General features: G+C 41.1%; 1 long non-coding RNA gene across 1 annotated transcript in view; it reads left to right on the top strand.

Moving 5' to 3' along the window:
- LOC147913899 (uncharacterized) overlaps positions 1 to 27,142 on the top strand; it is a 126,255-nt gene extending 99,113 nt beyond the window's left edge. Inside the window, exon 3 of the long non-coding RNA XR_015556016.1 lies at positions 26,944 to 27,142. This is a non-coding gene — a long non-coding RNA (uncharacterized LOC147913899). The remainder of the gene's footprint in view (positions 1 to 26,943) is intronic.
- The last annotated feature ends 294 nt before the right edge of the window (positions 27,143 to 27,436 follow it).

Raw genomic sequence — 27,436 nt, forward strand, 5'->3', positions numbered from 1 at the left:
TCCCAAAAGGTATATTCACATTCTAATCCCTGGAACCTGTGAATGTGACCTTATTTGGAAAAAGGGTCTTTGCAAATGTAATTAAATTAAGGACCCAAGATGAGATCATTCTGGATTATCTGAGGGGGGCCCTGAGTCCAATCACAAGTGTTTTTATAAGAGGCACTCAAAAGAGAGACAAAGAGAGAGGAGACCAAGTGAAGAGAGAAGTGGAGATTGGAGTGATGAGCCACAAGCCAAGGAATGCCTGGACTTACTAGAAGCTGGAAAAGGCAGGGAACAGATTCTCCCCTACAGCCTTCAGAGGGAATATGGCCCTGCCCACAGTTTTTTTGTTTTCTGAGGAAGATTTTTCCTGAGCTAACATCCCTTGCTAATATTCCCCTCTTTTTTTTTGCTTGAGGAAGATTAGCCCTGAACTAACATCTGTGCCAATCTTCCTCTATTTTGTACGTGGGTAGCGGCCACAACATGGCTTGACGAGCAGTGCGCAGGTCCGTGCCTGGGATCCGAACCCGAGAACCCAGGCTGCTGAAGCGGAGGGTGCAGAACTTTAACCACTTGGCCATGCGGCCATCTCCCCCATCCACACTTTGATTTCAGACTTCTGGCCTCCACAAGTACGAGAGAATAAATTTCTGTTGTTTCAAGATACCAAGTTTGTGATAATTTGTTAAGGTAGCCCTAGGAAATGAATACAGATACATCTCAAACTCCAGCTTACCCTTCATATTTCCAAATCCATTTTCTGTCATTGTTTTTGCCAGCTTACACAGGTGAATGTGTGTGTATATGTTAACAAATAATACAAACAATGTGTGTTTTATCATTTTCACTTGCATCAATTTCTATTCTTAAGGGTTATTTTCTCAGCCCTGCTGAGCTTGAGAGAGAGCCATTACAAAGTGTGCCGAGCAGAAAGCAAACGTTCCCAGGAATAAGGGGTAGTGTGCCCCAAATCTCTATAATAAATACCCTAGTCCTTAGGAACCCCACTAATACACGTTAGTAATTACTGTTTGGTAACCATTTGGTAACTTGACTTTTTTCTGTGTAACATATCTGGCAATTACATAAGCAGGAGTCTATGCTTTATCTAGCATGTATTTGGGAGTTTTTGGCTTAGCTGGACCAGAGCATACAGTTCTGATGATGTGAGATGAGAAAACATAAGCTGCTTTTTCAGGGGAATGTGTCCATCAGAGTCAAGACGTAAGACAGCAAACCCCTTCCTTTGCCTGTCACAGGCATCGGAGGAAGAATCATGATAAATCATTGTAATAACAGTGGCAGTGGGCTGTCAGCTCGGTGAGGGAATCCAGATGAATTTCCCTTTTCAAGCCATCAGTTTTAAGCAAATGAGAGCCCTAAAGCAAAGAGTAAAAATAACCACTGTGAACCAAGAGAATGAGTCCAGATACAGGAGATATTAACTGACAGAATTTCCTTTTTCCTAGTTTCTCTTCAAGGATGACTGGACACTGTAAAATCTCATTAAATCAAAGGTTTTACATTTCCAATTTCTTTTTAGCTCTGACAAGGGCTGTGCTTGAAGTTCCTTATTTACCTTAATCTCCCCAATGCATGGCGCATGATAATAATGATGATAATGACAGCAATCATAAACATTGCTGCATATTTACCTTTAGTCTGGTCCTATTCTAAGTGCATTGCATAGTTTATCTTCGCAGAAACCCTCAGAGGCAGGTGCTGTCATTATTTACAGAGTGCAGAGACGTAAAGCAGGTTGCCCAAGCCTCACACTTAATATAAGGGGAGGTGGCATTTGAACCCAGATGGTCGAGCTCCTTGACTGTTGCAGCTCCAGAAAGGTTGGCAAATGCTCAGTGAATAGTAATAAACTCATTTTTAGTGAGCACTTACAATGTGCCTGGAATGGGTCTAGGTCTTTTGCATGTGTTAACTCTTTTAATATCCATAAGTACTTATTTATAAGTACTTTTTTCCAGCATTATTGAGATATAATTGACATATCGTGTAAGTTTAAGGTGTACAATGTGATGATTTGATACATGTATACATTGCAAAATGATTACCACGATAAGGTTAGTTAACACCTCCATCACCTCACATAATTAGCATTGTGTGTATGTCTGGTAAGGACATTTAAGATCTACTCTCTTATCAACTTTCAAGTATACAGTACACTCAGTATTGTTGACTATAGTTACCATGCCTGTACATTAGATCTCCAGGACTTAATCATCTTTTAACTGGAAATTTGTGCCCTTTGACCAACATCTGCCCATTTCCCTCACCCCCCAGGCCACTGGTAACCACCAATATACTCTCTGTTTCTATGAGCTTGGCTTTTTTAGATTCCACATATAAGTGCGAACATATAGCATTTGTCTTTCTCTGTCTGACTTATTTCACATAGCATAATGCCCCCAAGGTTTATCCATGTTGTCGGAAATGGCAGGATTTCCTTCTTTATGGCTGAATAGTATTCCACTGTGAGTGTTTTATATATATATACACATATATATACATAAATATAATAAATATATATATTTATATATATTATATACATAGTACATACAATATAATACATATATAGATATATAAATATATCACCTTCTTTATCCATTCAACCACTGATGGTCACTTAGATTGTTTTCATATCTTGGCTATTGTAAATAATGCTGCAATGAACATGCAGGTGCAGCTATCTCTTCTATCTAAGTGATTTCACTTCCTTTGGATATATACCCAGAAGTGGGATTGCTGGATCATACAGTAGTTCTAGTTTTGATTTTTTGAGGAACCTCCATGCTGTTTTCCATAGTGGCTGCACCAATTTACATTCCCATCAACAGTGCACAGGGATCCCTTTTCTCCACACCGTCATCAACACTAGTTACTTGTTGTCTTATTGATGACGGCTATTCTATCAGGTGTGAGGTGTTACCTCATTGTGGTTGTAATTTGTGATGAATAATTTAATTATCACTGATGATTAGCGGTGTTGAGTATATACATGCTTTTTTAATCTCCAACTTATATATAAGGAAACTGAGGCACTGGGAAGTTTAGGAAATTGCCCAAAGTTCACAGCTATTAAGTTATTAACGTTTTCAAACCAGGATATCTGACTTAGAGACTATGTTCCTCACCATCCAGCAATACCACCTCCCACATGAACAAATCATGAAATCCATCTTCACCATAGCTATGGGGAGAAAGAGCCTTGCTGAAAATAATAATTGGAGAATTTTAAAGGCAGTTCAGAAGCAACCATCAATTGATGAGCAATTAACTCAAGTCATTCTTGACTTCATTAAAGCAACTTTCCTCGAGCCTTAGAGTGACAGCACAGTAGTGCTTTGCTACTCCAAGTGTGGTCCTCAGACCAGTAGCATTAATATCACCTGGGAACTTTTTAGAAATGCACAATCTCAAGCCCATCCAAGACTCATTGAACTAGAATCTGCATTAAAAATCAGCATAAAATCTGCATAAAAATCATTTTAACAAGATCCTCGGGTGATTCAGCGCAAATTGAAATCTGAGAAGTGCTGCTGTGGACCAGGGTTCTCAACTTCGGCTGCAGATCAGAATAACTGAGGGGGCAGAGGATTTGATTTAAGTGGCCTAGGGGTGTGGCCTGAGCAATGGGAATTTAAAAACCCTCCAGAAGGTGTGTAGTCAAGGTTAAGAACTGCTGGACTAATGCAATGCTTCTTAATACTAGCATCACCTGGGAAGCTTTTTAAAATATCACAAAGCCTAATTAATCTCTGGGAATAGCATTTTTTAAGCTCTCCGGTGACTCAAATGTGTCTAAGCCAAGATTTAGAACAATAGGTCTAGGAGAACAAGCTTGAGTTTTGGAGTTCCTTGGCCCTGTGATTATTCATTCAACAAACATTTATAGCACTCTTCAATAACCCACACAGTGGGGTGGGTACGAGGACTATGTAACAGCAACAGACACAGTCCTTGAACCTGGGGAGCGAGCTGAGCCAATTACTTATTCTCTCTGAGCCTCAGTTTCCTCATCTGTGGAATGCGGTATAGCAATCATATTTCAGGGGACTGTCTGCCCACACCACTTTCAGCATGAATTCCTGCCCACACAACTAGCCAACTTCAGAACCCTACCCCCAGCTAGGCCACAGCTGATTGGATGAAGGTGAACACCTGACCAAGGTGTGGTCAATCCATGGGCTGGCCAAAAGCCTATGACTTGGGCCATTAGCAAATAATGATTTGTTTGCTGTGTTCTTTAACCAGAAAATACTGTTTCCTAGACATAGAATTATGATTGAGAAGATAACCAAAGTTTGTGAGAGCTTCTTTGCTCCCAAAGGAGCTGATCTTTCTGAAACTGCCTTTCCCAGTATGCCTTGCAGGAAGATAGAGCACCTGTGAGCAGCCAGCTTGGCGCCACCTGGAGGGCAGCATTTTGGCTCCAATGGATAGATGCTGCACTATGGCTTACTTGTCTCATTCTTGGGGTTTTCAAAGACTCCCCACAGACATAAATGCAGCAGCTGTTTATGTTGGAAAGATGATTGATCTTCACTCTAGAACAACATGCAGGTAAACATTTATTGTCTACTGAGGGGCCCCGTGGTATGAGGCACATTTGAATTCCTGTAACTTTGCAAGGGAAATGGGATTTTCTGCAATCCGAGAAAACTGTGCCAAGGAAGCATCTGCCCAAGTTCACACGGAAAATCCATGTGCCTGATTTCAGAGCCCAGACTCTTGTCAGAGCCATATGATGTCTTCCATGCTTTTTGATTTGTCCTTCTTTAATTTATGCTTTTTACAGATGTTGCTGTTTTGCTCAAGAGAATTTCCTAAGGATTTTTTTTTCTGATAAGGTTAGTTTTTAGAAAAATCAGAATGTACATCATTGTTATGACTTAGAGATTCCTCAGGGATGTATTTACCTATTACTCTGCAAATTCTTCTAGAAAAAGAAATTACCTTAAAGTTAAACCAAATCAAGATCAGTTCTGGGCTTTGTAAAATTTTTTCTTAGGCTTCTTATTTTTTCCTTCCTAATGATATCATAGGTAGGCATAGGAGCCCACCTGTGTGATTTGAGGAATAATGGATGTTGGCCGTTTGATGGATTGCATAATCCTGGGGAAATGTTTATCAAGGCATTCTATACCATTCTTAATACCAATACATTGCACTGAAGGTGCTTCTATCTTATAGTTGGATTAATTTATTGGACAGAGTTACGAGCTAATCATTGAGAGAATGGGAATAGAATACTAGACAGATAAGTTTCAATTAAATAGAGATGTGCTGTCCAAAATGGTAGCCATAGCCACATATGGCAACTAAACACTTTAAATGTGGCTAGTTTGAATTGAGGTGTGCTGTAGGTATAAGTCATACACTGAATTTTTATAACAACAATAAAAAAAAGAATGTGAAATATTTCATTAAGTGTTTTTATATTGATTACATGTTGAAATGATAAAATTTTGCATATACTAAGTTAAATAAAAATATTAGGAAAACTAATTTTATCTGTTTCTTTTTACTTTATGTGGCTGCTATAAATTTAAAATTACATATGCAATTCACATTTGTGGCTTGCATTATGTTTCTGTTGGACTAAGCTAAACTGAAGCATGGAGAGCAGCAAGCCCTTGCAGAGCTAATGTTTATGAAGGGGACAGTGGTGGAATGCAGTAAGAGAGAAGGGAAGCAAAGAAATGGCAACAAAAAAGTGCTAGAAATTTGTCCCATTTCACATTTTTGCTACAGGTACAACTTACTTTGTCCAAAATGCAAAAGGTAACCTCTCCTACCCAAACTACTGCTGTTGCAAACTGGGTGGTGGGAAATACGCCTGTGTTCTTTCCCCCTGTTTCTGCTGTAATTAGAGCTCAGCCATCACCAGAATCTAGCTGACACGCCAGCTGATGGTTAACCAGAAATCCCATAGCTTTCTGCTGGCTGCCGTGGTGCCCTGGAGCTGAAAATAATGAGTGATGAGAACAGTCTCTCAGGGGGCCCTGGCAAGGGCTCGAGTGAAATGGGGCTGTTGTGATGTGATGGATGTGCTCTTGGTGGCTGAGTCAAGAATGGGAAGCTTAGCTTGCCTGACACTGGCACTTCTGGATCAGCCCTGGAGGTCAGGCTCAGCTCTGGCCATGGTCCAGTCACGATAGGCCTGCTTGGAATGGGTCTAAATATTGGCTCCAATCTCTTACACACCCCCTAATAGTCTTTGGAACTGCTTCCTAAGGCTGATCTGGACTGAGTCAGAAAACCCCACAGTGACTCTGGATATATCCTAGTCTCTGCAGTTTGGGATGTACTTGGCTGATTTTTGACAGGTTTCTAGAAGCTTCTTTTTTGCTTGGTTTTATCACAATAAAGTACTATATATTTTCACAAGTATAAAATAGATTATTAATATATAGATATACCCTTCAAGGAGATACAGTATACTGAAATTTGCTCCCATAGTATAAAGAGGAGTGCAATATTATTTGCACCAACTTGTGATGAATCTTTTAAAATTTTAAAATGATGATCTTCCTAGGGTCCAACTCTTCAGTTTCAGTTGGGTAAAGCAAGGACTGTCTTACCAACAAAATATAAACTTGCTTGCTACTTGTTTCAGTTATTTACTGCTATGTAACAAATTACTCCAAAGTGTAGTGGCTTAAAACATAGCCATTTTATTTCCCAGGATTCTCTGGACCAGGAATTCCATTAGGTCGTAGCGGGAATAGCTTACCTCTGCTCTGTGATCGGTGGAAGTAGCTCAAAATGGGCTGGCTGGGATGGTTTGACTGCAGCCATATGACTGGGGCCACATTTCTTGTTTTCAGCTGGGTTCCATGATTTTCTTCAGCATAGCTTCTCTGTGTTACTAGCTTGGGTTTCCTCTTAGCATGGTGGTCTCAAAGTAGTTGGACTTCTTATATCATGGGTCACTTATCCCAAGCAAAAGTGGAAGGTGTCAGGCATCTTAAAGTTTATGACCCTATAAGAGAGAGAAACAATCCTTGACGTTTGGGAGCTGGTCAGGGACTATCAGCTAAACCTTGGTGTTGCTAGGAGCTGTCCTGTACTCACTGTGAGACCATAATTTTTTTTTTTTTGCTGGGAAAGATTCAACCTGAGCTAACATCTGTGGCCAATCTTCCTCTTTTTTTTTTTTCCCTCCTGAAAGCCCCAGTACCTAGTTGTATATTCTCGTTGTAAGACCTTCTAGTTCTTCTATGTGAGCCACTGCCACAGCATGGCTACTTACAGACAAGTGGTGTGGTTCCACACCCGGGAACTGCATTTGGGCCACTGAAGTGGAGAGTGCCGAATTTTAACCACTAGGCCATCAGGGCTGGCTCAGACCGTGATTTTTCCTACTAAATATAAACATGTTCACTGAAGATTGACAGCAGACAAGGTCATTCTGTGACCAAGATGGAGCCAGACAAAAAAAAAAAGAAGACCATGATCATGTCCAAATGCAGACAAAAGCAAGAACATTGTGGCTAACATAAGTGATTGCTGCTTCTTTACTAATTACAATGTAAGCCTCATTCGAATCTTTCTGCCTTCTAGATAAAAATTAAGATACCAAATCATAGGGGCCAGCCCGGTGGCACAAGTGGTTAAGTGCATGCTCTCCGCTTTGGTGGCCTGGGGTTCGCAGGTTTGGATCCCGGGCACACACGACCACGCCGCTTGTCAAGCCATGCTGTGGCAGCGTCCCATATAAAGTAGAGGAAGATGGGCACAGATGTTAGCTCAGGGCCAATCTTCCTCAGCAACAAAAGGGGAGGATTTGCACTGGACGTTAGCTCAGGGCTGATCTTCCTCACACACACACAAAAAAAAAGATACCAAATCATAGAATTACCTCCCTTCCCGACAGCATCCATTCCCGAGCAAGGAGGTCAAGTCCCACTTTCTTGACCTCTCCAAAGTGACCTACCACAAGCCCAGTCTCTACAGTAAGTCCTTTCTAACAGCCTCTTATTAAGATGCTCCATGGCTCCCCAAGGTTTGCATTCTCTCTCAATGCAGCTAATAAGAAATCCAATTCCATTTGACCACAGGAGTGCTCCTGGTGTCTTTGTCTGGGGCCATTGGCACCCCTGTCTGGCACAGTGCCATTTCCACTGCATTCTATTGATCAAGGCATAACACAAGGCCACCCAAATTCAAGGAGAGGGGAAATAGACTCCGCCTCCTGGTGGGTGCAGCAGCATGTGCATACAAGGGACTGATGTGGCCATCTGTGGAGACAATCTACCACAGTTGTAACATGTTCACTCACACTTTATAGAATGCAGTTGAATTTTACCTCAAAAATACATGTGGGACACTGGCTCGGGCCAGTTGGTTAGGCCATGTTTGTCGGCTAACCCTTATTCAGGTAATAGAAGAATTCAACTTCTCTTTACACCTTCAAAATATGTTCCCATCAATGTTTTTGGTGTTGAAAGCAGGGAGGTTGTCTCACATCTTTTCCTTCATCAAACATGCTTCACGCAGCACCTCTGCTCTCTCCTGGCCTCTGACAGCTGCTTCCCCACTGGGCAAGTGTCTCTTTGCTGGTCAACTTCTGGAACTCTGGGACAAACACTTTGCTTATGTTGCTGTTACCACCATCATGTCTTGGAGGAGAATTAGTGGGACCAAGTTCCCTGACCTTCCATCCCTCCCAGGCACCACCACTGCAAGGCTGCCGGGTGCAGGAGACTATAGCAACGGTGAGGTGCATCACAGAGTAAAAGCTGACAAAGCCGTGTCTGGCAGCTCAGTCCTGTACATCCACCTGTCCCAGGTGAAGGTCCTTTTTGTTCATCCCTCTCCTGCCCTCTTCCCACAATGGGAAAATGGCGATTTCTGATAGTACTCTTTGGCGCCCCCTTTAGTCTTGAGAGAGATATATATATATATATATAGCAATCATATATATAATGTCATAAATAATCGTATATATAATTAATATATATATAATAGTCATATATATAATGAATCAATCACCCTAGGGTTAACCATGGTAATCTATTTGTGCAAGACTGCTGGTGTTTTTTCCTTCTCTTTGCTTATCTGTATTTTTTTTTTCTGCAAGAGCAGGTATTGCTTTTGTAATATGACCAAAAAAAGTCTATTTTTAATTACAAATAAAAGAAGGGGCTTTAAACAGAGCACCCTAATGATTCAGATGTTTGGAAAGACTTTTCCCCTGCGTTTTGCATTTCTCATTACTTTCTGTTTAACCTTGCCAACCAATGTTTAGAATGCAGTATGGAACAGGACAGTGTGGTTTCCAATGTAAATGCCTAATGACTTTTTCAATACTGTTAAGACATGATCAGACAGCAGGTCCTAATAAAGAAATGAGGTGTTGCCCAACTTACTAGAAATAATCGATTTAGTTAGTGAGCAACACGAGGAAGGAAAGAACCGAATTTCTTGGCAGGCAAGAAATGCGTAGATTATACTCTGGGGTCTCAGAAAATGGCATTGTAGGAGTTGTCTGTGGAAAGAAGATAAAAATGAGGTCATCTTATAATAAGATCCTGCGGGGACTTCACTGTGGAGGGAGCTCTATAAAGTCTCAACTTAAAATGAATTCTACTGGAGGCAAGAGACGTTGTGCTTCTGCTGAATGCATTTTCCTAGCACTTGGTCTTTGAACTTCAAGGTGACAAAACGAGAACCCAGGAGAGATTAGTATATATTCTCTAAATACAATAAAGGGGGCATCATGACCGCCTCCTCTCAAACATCTTTCTTTTTTTACTTTGTTCCTCATTAGCTTTTTCACTTGTAGGTAAAGAGGTTGAACAAAGCGTGTGAGGGCTAAAGATGGAGATTTCATAGTTTAGAAACTTACATAAGCACCTACTATATGCCTTATACTGTGCAGTGCACTTTCTCATTGCTAGAAAATACTTATGACAACAATAATAACAAGAACCATTCATTGATACTGACTGTGTATCAGTGTTGCGTTTTGTCCGTTGTGTTATTCATCCTTAAAACACCCCTACAGTTCAGGCCAATCCTATTAACTTTTCTTTTAACAGGTGAAGTGACTTACACTCGAGAAGGTTAAGTAATGTGCCCAAGGCCACATAGCTAATAAAAAGTCATTCTAGGATATTAAACACAGTATTAAAGTCTCCTTACACTCAGTCCTGAGATATTTCCATTAACTTCCTTGTGGTACCTCCTTGATTTTGATTATTAAACATGCTTTTTTGCTCTGAGCAAGTGATTTTTCCTGTTTTCATTTTAATTTTACACTTGAGAGCCAATCTTTCACTGGTGCAAATGTGGTAAAAAGATTACAATGATTATAACGGAATCCTCCCATAATGTTCTTAAATATTCCCTCATCCTACACTGATCCATTAAATATCTGGCCTCATGTAAACATATACAGTGATTCCCTCTTACAGTGTCTAACTACTTATTGAATTTTCTCCACTTGCTCCTTGGGGGCAAAATTATAAAGGAGCATCCATAGCCATCCATTAATGAGAGCAGCCCCCCGAAGGTGTGAAGAGCCTCGTGAGCATTCGTTATTGGCCTGACATTTTTCTTTCCCCTGGAATTCTCTTCCACGAGTGATGCAATTTGAAACAAATTCCCTCATAGTGAGATACCTAGGGAAGATCAGCGGAGAGCAACAAAAATGATGAAATGTTTTAAAAATAAGACCCTTGAGGAAGAAGTAAGAGAACGGAACATGTTCAGCCTCATGCCAAGAGGACTCAGGGGAGGAATAACTATAAATATGTGTGCTGATGTAGTGGACAAGGTGAAAGGCAATTTTCCTCATTATAAAGGAGGGCAAAGGAGATAGGAAGAGGGCTAAATTATAGTAAGGAATCTTTAGTTTAAAATATGATATGAATACATGCTGAGGTAGCTTACTGAAAATTCCATTTCTATCCATGATCATTAAGATGGTTACCGGGCAACATATTTGGCCTATATATACACACTTTTATATTAGATTGACTGTGGAAGCACATAATGATGAGGGGTGGAGGGAGGGGAGGAGGACTCTTGTATTAATGGACAAATTTGGTTTTGTTTTGTACGAGCAAGGATCAATGTTCGATTGGTTTGCAACTTCTATTTTAGATTTATAGAGCCATTTTCATCTATTTGAAAATGTATTATGTTTCCAGCTTAATAGTAATAATAATAGTTAGCAATTACTGGACACTTCTTAGTGCCAGGCATTGTGCCTTACATGCATTTGTTCATTTAATTCTCACAATATTCCTGTAATTTAGGAGTTATTGTTACTCATCCCTCTGTGCTGGGCATCGGTCTGTTCATCTGAGAAGTGTACTTGACAGTCATGGTGAATCTGAGGGTGTTATAAGGACTTAGTGAATGGAAGCTAGGAATGCTATATATCCTACAATGCATGGAACAGTTTCCTAAAAGGTGAGGTTGGCCAGCTCAAAATGCCAATAGAATCTCTTTTGAGAACATTTTAGCTCTAAATGAACCCCTAAGTGTCTGAGAAGCACCCCAGCATACCTTCAATGTGACATGTAGCTGTTTCCTATAAGACGGACCATTTGGACTCTTCCAACATAAGTTAGTTGCTGTAAGTGCTGAAGGACCCTACTCACTTGTAACAGGATCTTTAACAATGGCAGTAACTAAAATGTAAACGCAATAGAAGGTGATTATTGAAGCTGAAGTGGCCTGGGTTTTGTCTATAGAGTCCAGTGGGTCTCAGACCTGAAAGATCTTAAGAATCTCCTGGAAAACTTTGAAAAATACAGATTCCTGGGCACCAGCCCTGGAAATTCTGACTCAGTAGGTCTGAAGTGGATAGATAGCCCAGGAATCTTTTTGTCGTCATTATTCTACAAGTGCTTCTGATGATTAGTCACTGGAACCATTGACCCAGTCCCATCTATCCATTTACAAATGTGGCATGTGGGTGCTCAAAGTCGCAAAGCTAAGCCTAGCACCCGGAGCTCCTGCTCCTTCCTTCTCCACTCCAAGGCTCTGCTCCTTGCTTAATGCTGCTTCTTAGTGTTGGGACTTTGTAAGCGGGAAAAAAAAGAGAAAATGAATAAAGAGGATCCTGAATTTCCAAGATAAGCTAATGATCACGTGCTGTTTCCCCCCATGGGCCCGCACTGGGCATTTGCTGGGCATTAGATTGCAGGCCGTTCTGTTTTATGATTACTGGGGGCCCAGGATTGATCATGAGCACAGGTGGAGTTTGCAACCACTCAGATAATTAGGAAATCTCGTTAAGTAAAAACTATTGCTTTAGTACTTAATTTCTAGGTGGGCTTGTGATGTCAGGGAGTAAAATAAAGAGTTTATTTTTCCCTTAGCGTTTGAGATGATGTCAGGAAGGAGGAAGAAAGTCAAAGAAGCCCTTTCAGCTAGGGAGCCAACTGATGTCTCGATGGGAGAAGCCCAGAGGAAGTTGTTTTAATTTTATCTGGCATCTCCCGAGCTCCTGAGTCTCTGAATAGAGACCACTTAGTTGAACAGGTGACTGAGTCTGTTTGTATATGATGTGTGTCTGTGTGTGTGTGTGTGTGTGTGTGTGTGTGTAACAACTTCAAAAACCTGAACTTAGGGGGAGAGTTTACCTCATTTTAGAAATAAGAAAACAGAAACACAGCAAGAGGTTAAACAACCTGCTTAGGTAAGGAGCAGAGCTGGGATTTGAACCATAGCTATCCGACCTCCAAGCCTGAGCTCAGACCTGTGGCTCTTTCTGCCCACACTGGGAAGGTTGTGTCAAACCAGGGCAGAACAAAGAAAGAGCCCATCCAGGGGTCAGCATCCACATGCTAATCTGAAGGTCACCTGTCCCAGCCTCAAGCTCAGGACTCTGTAACCTGTTTCCATTTTTCTGGCTTAAATTCTGACCTAAGTCTCTTTGCTTTTGGAATCTGCCTCCACCTGACCACTTTCCCCACACCCCATCCACAGCTTGGCGGGGGTTCTTGCTTCCAGTCCAGCCTGCGGGTGGGACTCCATGCTGTACCTGTAGCTTCCAGTCTGGCCTCAGCCTCGTTGTTCAGGACTGCTGAATGGCATCCACTCACCCACATCCTCTATTGACCTGATTTCAAGCTGTTCTTCAGCTAGACCCTTTCTGGAATGTTCTGTCTTGTACGACAAAGAAAATGAAGATTGAGGCAGTGGAGATTCAGCTGGGAGGTTGTTTGGGACCACCGTGTCCTCGCCAGGGGGAGTCAGAGCTGCTGTGGAGAGTTTCTATTCTGATCTGTGAGTGCAGACTGCCTCTGCCTATTCTTGTGTGATTCCCCAGTGCAAGCAGCTGCACTCTGGAGCAGCACTCATGGCTTCTGGAAGGGATGGCAAAATAGAAGACATAACAAAGTAGACAGATGGTTGCCTTCCAAGACTCAAAGACCTTGGGCTTGAGGGAAATCAGCAGTAAAAGAGAGATGACCAGCTTCTGAGATCTGGACCTGAGCTGAGGGGAAAATGGAAGGGAAGGAAGAGAAAGACTCACACTGGGGACTGAGTTTTGCAGCTGGGGAAAGGGGAGGTTCACATAAACCCCAGGTAGGTTTGGAGGATGTGAGGATGGAGATAAAGCCTGTAGTCCAGTGTCTGCATCTCAAGTAGAGATTCAGGAGGTGTTAGGCTCCAGAACAGAGATGGCTACACCGGATGTCCAGTAGGTGGCCCTGAGACAGCCTTGCTCACCCAGCCCACCAAGCCCCAGCATTGCATGGCACCAATAAAGTCATCCCCTTGCACTGGAGAGTAGGCTATCAGAGGCAGAGGGTCCTAGCCTCACAGAATCCCCCTGACCCCTGTGTGATACAGGAGCAACAAGATGTCCTGCTCCCAAGAGGAAGGCAGGGAAAATGAGAGAGCAGGACCCAAAGAAGCCTTGAAATCAGGAACAGGGGCCAATGCTGCATTGAGCAGTATAGGCTAAGAATAGGTGTAGACTAAGAACAGGTGTAGACTGAGGGCAGGTGTAGACTGAGGGCAGGAATAGACTGAGGACAGGAGACTAGTTGGGAACAGGGACATTTCCTGAAGCGAGTGTGGACAGGTGATGAATGAGGTCCAGACAGCCTCTTGTAGAACTTGCAACGATACCCTCGCTCTCCATAAACCCTCTAGAACTTAAACAGGATCCTGAGGGGAGGAGGGGAAGGGAAGGCTGGACCATGAATTGACTGAGATTTCTTGTCAAATAAATTAAGATGATTCAAAAATAGTTAGTTTCATTTTTTTATTTTTGGTTTTTGCAAACACAGGATTCTGAACAGAGAAGCCTTGCCCTTTCATTGTTCCCGGCCTTTCTTTGCCACAGGTCTTATCCCCTTGAGCCCTTATTGGGCCAGAGAACAGAGACAGGTTCTCTTATGTCCGCATCCAGCATTTTCCTTCTCTCCCACTTCTCCTTTGAGTGCTTTCATGGTAGATCACTGTCTCTGACATCCCAATACCCTCCTTTGTGGGCTGCCATGACTTAATCTCTGTAAGATTAGCCTTATTATTATCATTCTGGTTTATCTGGTGCTATCACAGCATGAGGCAGTTTGCTGAAAGGTATGGTCTATTAGGAGACATTTGTTATAACAGTAGGAGGAGAGAGCGATAACATGATGGCTTTACCACTGTCTGTATAGCCCAGCCGTTTAGCATTTGACTGATAGGTATGTAAACCAGAAAATACTGTGGCTGAATTTCCATGCTTGCGAGGAGTCCAACGACGCTCAAAATGCTGCAGCTGTCAGTTTCACTAATTCTGTTAAATTAATGGATATCGATTTAATTAATGAATTAATGGTTCAAGCCTGTGGAGGACCCACGATGTGCCAGGTTCTGTATCAAATGCAAGGGATACAAACATGAAATACACCATCTATGCATTCCAGGTGCTTGTGGTCTGGTAGGAATACAGATCCATAGAGACAGAAACATTTATTTAAAAATTACTGAGAAGTTATTGTGTGCCAGGCTCTAGGATAAGCGTCCAGGGAGAAAGCATATAGTGTCTGGCCTTAAGGAGCTCTCACTGTTTCATACAGGGTGATGGGTGCCATAATGGAGGAATTTATGAAGTTCACTCAACAGAGCACTGGTACCCTAGAATAATTGTTCTAATTATATATATAATTTATAATTATATATATATATTCCATCAGAGGAAGTTTCCTGAAACAACTCTCCAGATTATCTCTATTTTTGGATTCTGAGTTGTACCTAATTGTCTCCAATTTAACCAAACGAGTCTGCAATATAGGGATCTAACCGTTTTCTTCCACTGGTAGTTTGTAATCTCTCCTTTAAAATGTAATAATAATTGCTATCATTTATTAACAATTAATACGTACATATTCTGAATGTGGTCCTTTTCTTATTTCATTAAACCTCATAAAAACTGGTGAGGTAGAAATTATTATTTCAAGAATATTCATCAAGAAAATGATTCTCAGAGAGGTTAATTTGCCCAAGGTGACGTAGTCCGTGAGTGAGAGTCGGGAGTTGAACTTGATCGCTTTACTCCATCTACTCAGCTGTATTGAAATTTATTGTCTTTACTCTGTGTCTGGCACTGTTCCAAGGGATCCCCCACCCATGAACTCTTTAGTCCTCACTACAACCCTTTGAGGTGGCTACCATTTTACAGATGGAAAAACTGAGGCTGAGTAACTTGCCCAAGGCTGGACAGCAAGCAGTAGAATTTGAATCTTTGTCTTTCTGGTTTCAGAGCACCTCTGCCATATTGACTAGTGTATAGTTAACTAATTTCCCCATAGGAAGGGAAGGAACTAACATTTATTAAACATCTCTATTGTATCAGGGCATATATTGTTCTTTTCTAAAATAGCTTTATTAGGTAGAGATTATCTCTATCTACCGATAGAGAAGGCTTTCTGGGCAGGTGGATTTTTGTTTGTTTGTTTGTTCTTTTGGTAAGAAGATTAGCCCTGAGCTAACATCTGTGCCCATCTTCCTCCATTTTGAATATGGGATGCTGCCATAGCATGGCTTGATTAGTGGTGCCTAGGTCCATGCCAGGTATCCGAACCCGCGAACCCTGGGCCGTCGAAGTGAAGTAGGTGAACTCAACAACTACACCACCAGGCCGGCCCCCGGGCAGGTAGATTTTTTACCCATGGTCATAGAGCAAGTTAAGTGTAAACTTGATATTTTAACTGGCCTATTTTTTCTCATTATATCATCTTAATTCTCAAAGAAATAAAAATTCATGTACAAAAGTCACTTTGTGCATTAATTAGTTTTAATTCCTGGAGGACTAGCAAAGAAATAACACCTATGGCTAGCATTAGGGGTCAATTTATTTAACCCAATGAATGATTGTCTCTTCCCTTTGTGTGTCTAAGCATTTTCAATTCACAAACATGAGTGAGTTGTGATACTCGTAATTCTCATTGGGTTTACTTAAAATAAGGAAGTGATTTCATGGTGTGAGGCATGGAGATAGGTTGTCTCCTGTGTCCAGGACACATCCTAGAGCCCAGGACCCGAAAATGCCATATGTGGGTTTATCATGAGCCTACATAGATAGTGAAAGTGATTTTACAATAGGACACCATTGTAACTTATCAAGAAATAGAAAATAAAGAAGTATTCCATGTGATAAAAATAAGTCATGGTTAACAATGAAAGAGACAATCCAGACAAGGTGATGAGAAAGGTTAAAAGTGCTGAAAATACTCTGGTGGGACCAACAAACATCTAACACAAACAAAGGGGTCAGGAGCCCCAGAACCTCTGTGTGTGAGGATTGTGAGGGTCTGGAGGGCACTGGCCAACAACTTCCCATAATGCATCTGTAGGTGTCATCCCTCCAGCTAAAAATAATATGCAAATTCTGCTATTATAATGTTCAAGGCTAGAATGCCTAGTTTCAATGTTAGGAATCATGAATAAACTCTCGAGATTCTAGGAGCCCAGAGAAATTTAGGAAAGTTACAAATTTTTTCTAAACCTTCCAAGATCCTATTAAAAAAAATTATGCTTTGTGATCAAGAGAAATAAAGCCTAACCAAATTGGGCTGTTTTATTTATTTTCCATTTTTTTTTTTTAAGGAAAAGCCTGTACTTAGTGACTTTAATCAAACGTATTCTTTTTATTTGTTGCTCTCTTTTATTGGATTCTGGAAGAAGCTGATGCAGCGTGTGTGTGTGCGTGTGTGTTGCCAGGGAGACTATGTTATTGCCACAGTAAATATTACAGTGCAAAATCCTGCCAGACTATTTCCTCTAGCGATAGCTGTTTGAGAGTGTACTGAGACTTGGTAACTGTGAATTCATGCCTTGTGTATGTTATTGTAAAATGAACATTGAGACGATACATTGTCTTAATGGGTCTGGAATTGGCAATGAGTAAGAGAGGCAGGCTGAGTGAGGGGGCCAGGTACAGTAGTAGCTGAGGGACTGGGAGCTGTAGCCAGTTTGTAAGGGAGGCCATGTTGAGTCTTCAAGCAAAAGGGGTCCCTGTCCTGGGTCCCCATACTTTAGAGGGTCTTGTTCTGGCCCTTTTCCAGCTGTGTCCTTCCCCATTGGGCGCAGAGCTCAAGAGGCAAAGGGATATGCTTACCCAGAGTCCATATCTATCCCTTCTAGACCATGCTCCAACAACATTGTACCCAAATAGCCAAACCTCACTTCTCAGGTCTCTTACAAGAGTCCTTCTTCCTGAGGGGAAGTCACTCTGCATGTGAGGATCCCCAGGCCAAGGGGAGGCTGTTAGTAGAGGTGTGGACAAAGTTTAGATGCTGGATGGGGTATCTACACATGTGCACATGAGGCTCCTTGTGGTGCAACAGGGAGCTGGGGGTAGAAAAAGAGGTGGGGTGGGCTCTGGGCTGAGGGCCAGGCCAACTTCCCCTACACTGTCACCATGTGCTAGTGTGAAACTCCAAAGAGTCTGAGACCGGCAAAGTTGAACCAGCCTTCTAGGCCATTCTGAAGGCATACTTGTCAAGGTAGAAGGATAGAATATGTTTTATGTAACAGTTTGCTAGCTTAGTTTATAACACCTAAAAGTCTATAAATATGGTATATGAGCCTTCATTTTTATTCCTGCCACAGGCCCTGCAAATTTTAGAGCTGGGACTGCCAGGATCTGGCTGTAGTTGGACGGGTATATAAGACTTTGAAAATTTGGTCTAGTGTTAGGTTGGAAATGAAGATATCCTCAAAGATGACTTAGCTGTTCTCTGAAAAGGACAGAATTAGAGTGGTCAATGTTAGATTCCAGCTCTCTTCTGGACATCTCCTCTTCCCCTCCCTGGGTTCTCTGCATCTCTTGGAGATGTATTCTGATCGGACAGAAGCTAGATGTAGTGGAAAGTGTGTTTAAAGCCAGACTGATGGAGAAACTTTCAACACTGCCAATTATTAGCCTCAATTTTCCTACTTAAAATGGGGATAATAATATTTACTCCTGGGGTTGTTTTGAGGATAAAATTAATTAGTGTAAAGTATATAATGTAATGTGGTGTTAAAGTTAAATAGCTGTTCAACCAAGGGCCCCTCCCTCCTCTTTCTGCTTTCATAAAAAACACACTTTCCTGTGTTTTATTTTCTTGGATACTCGCCAAAAATCTTGTTTAATATTTAACATAATTCTTACTAATGACATAATATGAACACTCTCAGGAATAGTTTTGAAAAGAGACTCCTGGAAACAGTGAGCTTTAATGACACAGAATTACTTTGGGGCAGAAGGGCCCCTTAAATCTCACCCACTGAGGGATCAATTCCTATACCCCCAAAGGCTTAACTATCTTGAGATGCAGGTCTCAATGCTCTGATGTTGTCTTTGACAGATCAACACTGGTTTCACCTCAATTATTGGATTTTGATTTATTTCCAGAATTACCTGGACTGAGTTCAATGCCAGAGCAGTATCTGGAATGATAGACTGTCACATGGACTTCATTTTCTTGAAATGTTGCATGTCCTAATTTTTCTATTTTTCTGAGCAGACAATAGTGTGATGGTTAGTTCTATGTGTCAACTTGGCTAGGCGATAGTACCAAGTTATTCAATTAAACACTAATGTAGGTGTTGCTGTGAATGTATTTTGTAGATGTGGCTAGCATCTACAATTAGTTGACTTTAAGTGAAAGAGATTATCCTCAATAATCTGGATGGGCATCATCCGATCATCTGAAAGACCTTGAGAACAGACTGAACTTTCCCTAGAGAAGAAGAAATTACTTCCCAGGATGGCAGCATCAGCTCCTGCCCAAGAGTTTCCAATCTGCTGGCCTATCCTACAGATTTCAGATTTGCCAGTCCCTAATATTTTTCTATATTTATCTATCTATCTATCTATCTATCTATCTATCTATCTATCTACCTACCTACCTACCTACTTACCTACATATCGCCTAGTTATCTATCTATCATCTTTCTTTCTTTCTATCTATCATCTTTAAACTGATTCTCTTTCCATGTTAGAACACTGACTGACACAGATTTTGGTACCAAGAGTAGTTCTAGAAGTACAGAATCTCAAGAATGAGTTTCTGAATCAATTCTAGGTTTTCTGGAATTTGTTCTCTAATCTGATTAGATTGATTAGATTTAAAGGCACTAATAACTCTATTTCCTGTGGTAAAGAGGGCACTGGTAGTCCCTGGCATGATGTGGCAATAGAGATACACAAAATATCGTCATTGGATACTCCTAATCAAATGTGTATAAAAGGCAAGGTTCTAGGTGTCCATGTATTTGATTGGTATCTTAGAACATTTTAATTAAACTAAGGACTATAATAATGTATAATGAGATTGGCTGGTTGCTTCTAACTGCCCTGGAGTAACTAGGGAATCAAAAGGATGAACTCAGAGCTTTGAATTCCCAGCTCAAGTGCTATATACATGACTTGAAAACTTCTCAGTCTGCCATGAAAGAAACCCTTATCTTCTACAGTTGCAGGCCTGAGATTTCTGAAAGCCAAATCCTGAGTTTCATCCTGAGAGTGGCTATAATACAGCAAAAACTGAATTCTCAACCTCACAGATTTTCTTCTGTTAGAGTGAGAGCATTGATCAGGAAGGAATGAGGTCATGAAAATTGGAATGGGGACTTATAGATCCCAATGAACCTGAGGATATTGAACTCCTAAATTCTGCTGAGTCTTCTTTGTCAATAGAAGCCACCCTTCCTTCTCTGTCTAAGGAAGTTACCTCTGCTTTGTCTGAAGAATCTGTAATAATCTCCCCTGATGTAGTTCCCTGGAAAGACACTGCTGACTGTCCTCAGGACAATGCACCCTACCCCTCTTTGCTTTTGAAATTATAACTAGACTCAAGTTCCAGAGGGTGAGGTGCAAAGCATGACGCATAAGGAGATGCAATACATACCCAAAGAACCGCGTGATTTTTCCAATTTATACAGACAACAATGGGGGGATATGTCTGAGCATGGATATTAAGGGTGTGGGATAATAGTGGAAGGAACATAAAGTTGGATCAGGCTGAATTTATTGACATGTGCCCACTAAGCAGAAATTCTGGATTCAATTTTTCAGTTTGAGAATTTAGAAAGGGCTCTAAGTTTGTTTGTTTGATTGGCTGAAATGTGCACCAAAACATTGCCTACTCTAAATTAAGCTGAAATGACAGAACTGCCTTGGCATACTGCAGAGGAAGGTATTTAAAGGCTTAGGGAAATTGGAATTTTAGAGTAGATATATCACGTAAGACCTGCTCATCCATCCTGAGAGGATCTAGAGGACACACTTTTCTTCACAACTGTGAGAACTGAATTTCTGAGGGCAGTCCCAGTGTCCTGGAAGAGCTCTGTGGTTGCTTTTCTCTTTAGATCAGAATCTACAGTGGGAACTGTTGACATCAAAGTAGTGATAAGGATAATCTGACTCACAGAGACCTATGGTTATGGCCAGTTGATCGTGGTGTCCCTAGAGAAGGAATAGATAGGCATTGTACTAAATTCTTACTTGATCTGTATAAGCGGATGGATTCTAGGTCGACTGAACAGAAGTCTAACTTGAATCACCAAAACAGAGTGTCATGGACTGAATTGTGTCCCCCCCAAAATCCATATATTGAAGCCCTAATCTCCAATGTGACTGTACTTGGAGATTGGGCCTTTAAAAAGGTAATTAAGGCTAGATGAGGTCATAAGGGTAGAGCCCTAATCCAGTATGACTGGTGTTCTTATAAGAAGAGGAAGAAATACCAGTGATGGATGAGCACAGAGAAAAGACCATGGGAGGACAAAGAGAGCCATCTGCAAGCCAACTAGAGAGACTTCAGGAGAAACCAAACCTGCTGACACCTTGATCTTGGACTACTATCCTCCCGAACCGTGAGAAAATAAGTTTCTGTTGTTCAAGCCACCCAGTCTGTGGTATTTTGTTATGGCAGCCCTAGCAAACTAAGACAGTGAGTCATGCCTCCTCAATTAATTCCCAGACTTGAGCCAGTTAAGGCCAGGTCCCCTTGAGAAAGGACCTGCTATATTGCCAAAAACTAATACTTTTAATCTTTTCCCCAGACTTCCTCAAAGGGATCTATGACATTTTACCAGGGTAACTGTGCATTGGGGGAAAGGAAATAATCAGAACTGGCCTGAACTATTGGACACTGGCTCTGAACTTATACTAATTTCAGAACACTCAAAACATCGCTGTGGTCAAACGGAGTAAGGGTTTATGGCAATCAGGTGATCAATGGAGTTTTAGCTCAGGCTCATATCTCAGTGGATTCACAGAGTTGCTGAACCCATCCTATGGCTATTTTCCCAGTTCTGGAATGCATAATTGGAATAGACATACTCAGCAACTGACAAAATCCACATATTGGTTCCCTGACCTGTGGAGTAAGGGCTACTATGGTGGGAAAGTCTAAGTGGAAGCCACTAGAACTGCTGCTACCTAAGAAGGTAGTGAACCAAAAGCAGTACTGCATTCCTGGACAGATTGCAGACTTTAGTGCCACTAACCAAGGACTTCAAAGATGCAAGAGTGGTGATTCCCACCACATCTCCATTCAGTTCATCTATTTGGCCTGTGTAGAAGACAGATGGATCTTGGAGAATGACAGTAGGTTATCTTAAACATAACCAGATGGTGACTCCAATTGTAGCTGCTGTTCCAGATGTGGTTTCATTGTTTGAGCAAATTAACATATCCCCTGGTACCTGATATGTAGCTATCGAGCTGGTAAATGTCTTTTTTTTTTTTTGATACCCATTAGTAAAGACCATCAGAAGCAGTTTGATTTCAGCTGGCAAAACCAGCAATACTCCTTCACTGTCTTATCTCAGGAGTATATCAACTCTCCATCTCTATGTCATAATTTAGTCCATAGGGACCATGATCAACTTTGCCTTCCATAAAACATCACATTGGTCCATTACATTGATGATATTATGCTGATTGGCCAGTGCAGACACTTAGGACTTTGGGTCAAAGCCTTGCTATCCTCTGTAGATAACTACTCTCCTTTTAAGAAACAGCTTTTGGCTTGCTACTGGGCCTTAATAGAAACTGAACGCTTAGCCACATTTCCACGTGACTTGACAAGTTTCCATGTGTTCATGACAGCATCATGAACTTGCTGTTGTCTGACCAACAAAATGGGTATCTATAGCGGCCCTCCATTATCAAATGGAAGTGGTGTATACAAAATCAGACCCTAAAGGCACAATAAATTACATGAGGAAGTGACCCAAATGCCCATGGCTCCTATTCCTACTATATTACGTTGTCTCTCCCAACCTGTACCTATGGCCTCATGGGGAGTTACCTATGACCAATTGACCAAAGAAGAGAAAATAGTTCTGATTTACAGATGGTTCTGCACGTTATTCAGGCACCAACAAAAGTAGACAGCCGCAGCACTACCATCCTTTTCTGGGACATCCCTGAAGGACAGTGGTGAAGGGAAATCCTCTCAGTTTTTGCTCATTTTGCTTGTAAAGAGAAATGGCCAGAGGTATGAGTCTATATCAATTCATGGGCTGTGGCCAATGGTTCAGCTGGACGGTCAGGGACTTGAGGCAAAATCATCAGAAAATCGGTGACAAGGAGGTCTGGGGATGAATCTCTCTGAGTGGGCAAAAAACTAAAGATATCTGTGTCCTATGTGAATGCTCACTAAAAGATGACTTCTGCAGAGGAAAATGTTAATAATCAAACGGATAGGATGACCTGTTTTGTGAATACCAGTTAGCCTCGTTCCCCAGTCATCCCTATCATTGCCCAATGGGCTCATGAACAAAGTGTGTATGGTGGCAGGGAATGAGTCAGTAACATGAACTTCTACTCACCAAGGCCAATCTGGCTACAGTCATTGCTGAGTGGCAGAAAGCAACACCAACTCTCTGATATGGCACCATTTCCCAGGGTGATCAGCCAGCAACTATATATTATAAATATACATCATATAATATGAAATATATAGTTATAGATACTATATAAATATACATTTAAGATACATATATATTTAGTAATATTAATATTGTATCTGTCCTATTCATTCTGTTTCTCTGGAACCCTGACAAATAGCAAAGTAGATATGCAATGAGGTACATATCACCAAATACAAAGTTATTGTATTAAGCAAAATGCTATGTAGCAGAAACATAATTCTGAAAACTCAGGAACTTCTCACACTTCACCTACCTAGGAGAAATGGAACGAAAAGATTTTCTGGTAATTTATCACTCAAAGCAATGTTAATTATAGGAGCAAACATTTATTGAATATATATTTATATTAGCCAGACATTACATTTACTTATGATTTAAAAAATAGTTTAAATATTTAAAAAAATAATTGCAAAATAATTATCATGATCTCTAATTTATAGAGTATGAAAGAAAGTAAGTATAGAGTCTTAGATACGACAAATAAGTTACCCAAGAGCTTGCTTGTGGAAGGCAGTGTAAGGACTTGAACTCAGGTCAGCTTGACTCCAAAGTCTGTGCTCGCCATAAAACAGAGCACAGACTTTCAGTCTAGAATTCCTAGACGGTGGCCCCATGTATATGGGATTGGGTAGCAGCCCTCATGGGTGCAAGTGACATAAATAACTGTCAACATCATCTTCCTATATGTTCTTAGTGCTTGGAAACCGAAACAAGGTGGTTGGTCAACCTCTGGACAACTGGTGTGCTACACTTTCAGTGTCATGACCATTCAACTCTATTATGGGGACACTGGAAAGATCCTAGTACTGGTGGAGTTGTGTGTCCATACTTGAGATAACCCTAGGAGACTTATCTTTTCACACTCAGGATCATAGCTGGGCCCAAAGGTGAAAGTCATATGACATGAGGACAGGCAAAAGAACATATTTAGTGAAACCTCTGGTTTTCAAAACCTAAGGCTCTTGCCTAGAATATTTTAATCACTCTGAAATTTCTAACCTTTAGGATATTTGTAGACAAATAATCAGGGGTGAGAAAGTTGGAATTTGAGGTCAAATTGAGTTCAGTTAATGAGGCACCTCTGGTACAGCAAAGAGAACATTGGACCAGCAGTCAGAAGACCAAGACTGGACATTTGACTTTGCACCTTACTAAACACAGTCACATTGTCCAGATCACTTAATATTCCCGATCCTCATTGTCCTCATCTATGAAGTGAGTAGAAAATCCTATATGACGGCTGTGGGATTTTAAATGTAATTAAATGAGAACACGTCTGTTGAAAATTGTCCAGCACAGTTCTTGGCACGTAATAGGTACCCAATGCTTTGCACAACTAGTAATCACTCCCCTTTTTAAAGCATACTGATTCTCTTTTACTGCTGTAGAGGTCTTAGTGGGAGAATAGTTCCAGGGACCCACCTCCTACCCTGGAAGCCAAGAGGATGATCCTCTTCTCACTCCAAGCAGGCCCATGACCTGAACTCAGCCTAGCTAGCCAGTCTCTCCTGGGACATTGCATCTTGAGTGAGTGATGTGAGGTCAGAAGAAACAGAGATCGTCCATGTTAGGAGCATTGGCAGCTGAGGCTTCCTGACCAAGCTGTTCTAGTTATGGGGACATTGCTGTTTTTTGCTTTTAGCCTCATGTCCCTTTGGAGCTTCCTGCTTCCCTAGTCATTCACAAGTCTAATCTTTCAGCTTCTCGTTTATTATGTCAGCAGCAGCACCCTCTCTCCATCAATATCCGTCCAAAGAAATCCTCCTTTGTTTAAGTTAGCTGGAGTTGGCTTTTATTGCTTGCCATTAGGCCCTGGCTGACACACGTGTCAAGAGCTGATATAAAGAAGCACTAGACTAGGGTGTATAGCCCTGTTTGCGTATTTCATTAGGTTTGGTCAGTTCGCAATTGTTGGTGTGGGTGTAAAATTCCAATTTACTTCTCTAATGAACTCTTCAACGATTGACCTGTTCCTAAGGTAGCTGTACATTATTGTAGCTAAATGCTGGTTGCTACAAAAAGACCTTGTTTTGACCTCATAAGAAAACACCATTCAAAATCAACTGGAGGAAAGCAAAACATGTGGCCCAAAGTCAGCGAAGAAGTTCACTGTGTGTGTGTTTCAGGGCTGGCTGTGTCCTTATTACTATCTTTTTCCCAATACACTAACATCTCTTGTACATTTGACCACTGTTTAACATGATCAGACAAATTTTATTTTAAAAGGACACATTCTGAGTTAAAAACTACCCTTCTCCTTGGATGTATTTTGTGGTTTCTGAGCTGGAGGTCACAATAGGCCATTTGATTAATGAGCTGTTTTATTGGGATGCAAATAATGCATAATGTCATAAGATCCATATGTTGTACATTACAGAGGTATAAAACTTACCTTGGCATAAAATGGAAAATTTAAAGCATCTCTCTTGAAAAAATATATCATGCTGAACAAAAAGCATGTGGGTGTTTCTGTTATTTATGAAACTGATGAATGCTGTGCCAGATTTGTTTAGTTTTAATGCTAACTCTGATCTTGCGTGTGTGTGTGTGTGTGTGTGTGTTCTTTATTCATCAGAAATACCTTTATGCTTCTGTTCCTTCTCAGTCTACTCAGAATAGTTGAAAAGAGCCAAACAGCTGGTTCTGATAACACACAGTAGCTATAACCTGCGTGGTTTAGAACTAAAATGCTAGATACTGGAAAGAAAATGTAATTAGAATAAAAAGAGCAACTGGAGATTAGAGATGTAATTGCCCACGCATGACCAGAGAGGAGGGCATGAGAATGATGTGTAAATACTCACAGTCTACTGGATAGAAATATCAGAGCAACATAACCCTTTGGGTGTATAGAGGCTAAAATGCAGTGCATGTGGAGCATGATGGAGGGCTGAAGTTCTGGTCTGGTCCATCTGGGAGATTTCACATCCAGTGAAGCACTCGTGAGACCCAACTACGCTGACTGACTATCTTCTCACAGCCTTCACATGGGTAACTGCTTTTCATCCTTCAGCTTCTGCTCAAATATCATTTCGCAAAGAATCTTTCTCTAGTCACTCCCTGGCCCCCATGGTCACTCTCATTCACATGACCTCATTTTATTGTCTTTACGAAGTTTTTTACTGCCTGAATTATCTTGTTGATCTATTGGTTTACTTATGTTTCACATGAAAAAATAGGCTCCAAGTGAGACTTGTTTGCAGGTGCAAACTCAGATCAGTGCCTAGAACACAGTAAGTGCTCAATAAATAGATATTGAATATTGAATTTGAAAAATGGGGATGATAATAGTTTCTCTCTCCTTTAAGGGATTCTGTGATGCTTAACTGAGAGAATCCTTGTAAACTTGACATGACAGTGCCAGGTACAGAATAGTATTCGGTAACTGTTAGCTAGCATTTTTTATTATCTATATTATTTATAACAGTAATGATGATGATGATGATTGTATTAGTCAAGCTTCTCCAGAGAAATGGAATATACGTATACATATATCTATATCTATCTATGTTTCTTTCTTTCTATCTATCTATGTATCTATCTATCTAGATTTATTACGAGGAATTGGCTCACATGATTATGGAGGCTGAGCAGTCCCATGATCTGCCATCTGCAAGCTGGAGTCCCAGAAGAGCTGATGGTGTTGTTACAGGCTGAGCTCAAAGTCCTGACAACCAGGAGTACCAAGTATGTAAGTCGCAGTCCAAGGGCAGGAGCAGACTGATGGATGTCTCAGTCACGTAGAGAGAGAGACAATGAGAGAGAGAGAGGGAGAATGAGAGAGCATTTTCCCTCCCTCTGCCCTTTTGTTCCATTCAGGCCCTCAATGAATTTTATGATGCCCCATCCCCCCACCCCACAGTGGGGAGGGAAATCTACTTTACTCAGTCTATCAATTCAAATGCTAATCTCATCAGAAACGCCCTCATAGACATACCGAGAAATAATACTTAATGAGATATCTGGGAACCTTGTGACCCAGTCAAGTTGACACATAAAATTAACCATCACATGATGCTATATTGCCACAAAGGAGATTTAA

Source organism: Ceratotherium simum, chromosome 24, assembly GCF_057802395.1.
Source record: "Ceratotherium simum simum isolate JZ-2026a chromosome 24, ASM5780239v1, whole genome shotgun sequence".
Taxonomy (NCBI): domain Eukaryota; kingdom Metazoa; phylum Chordata; class Mammalia; order Perissodactyla; family Rhinocerotidae; genus Ceratotherium; species Ceratotherium simum.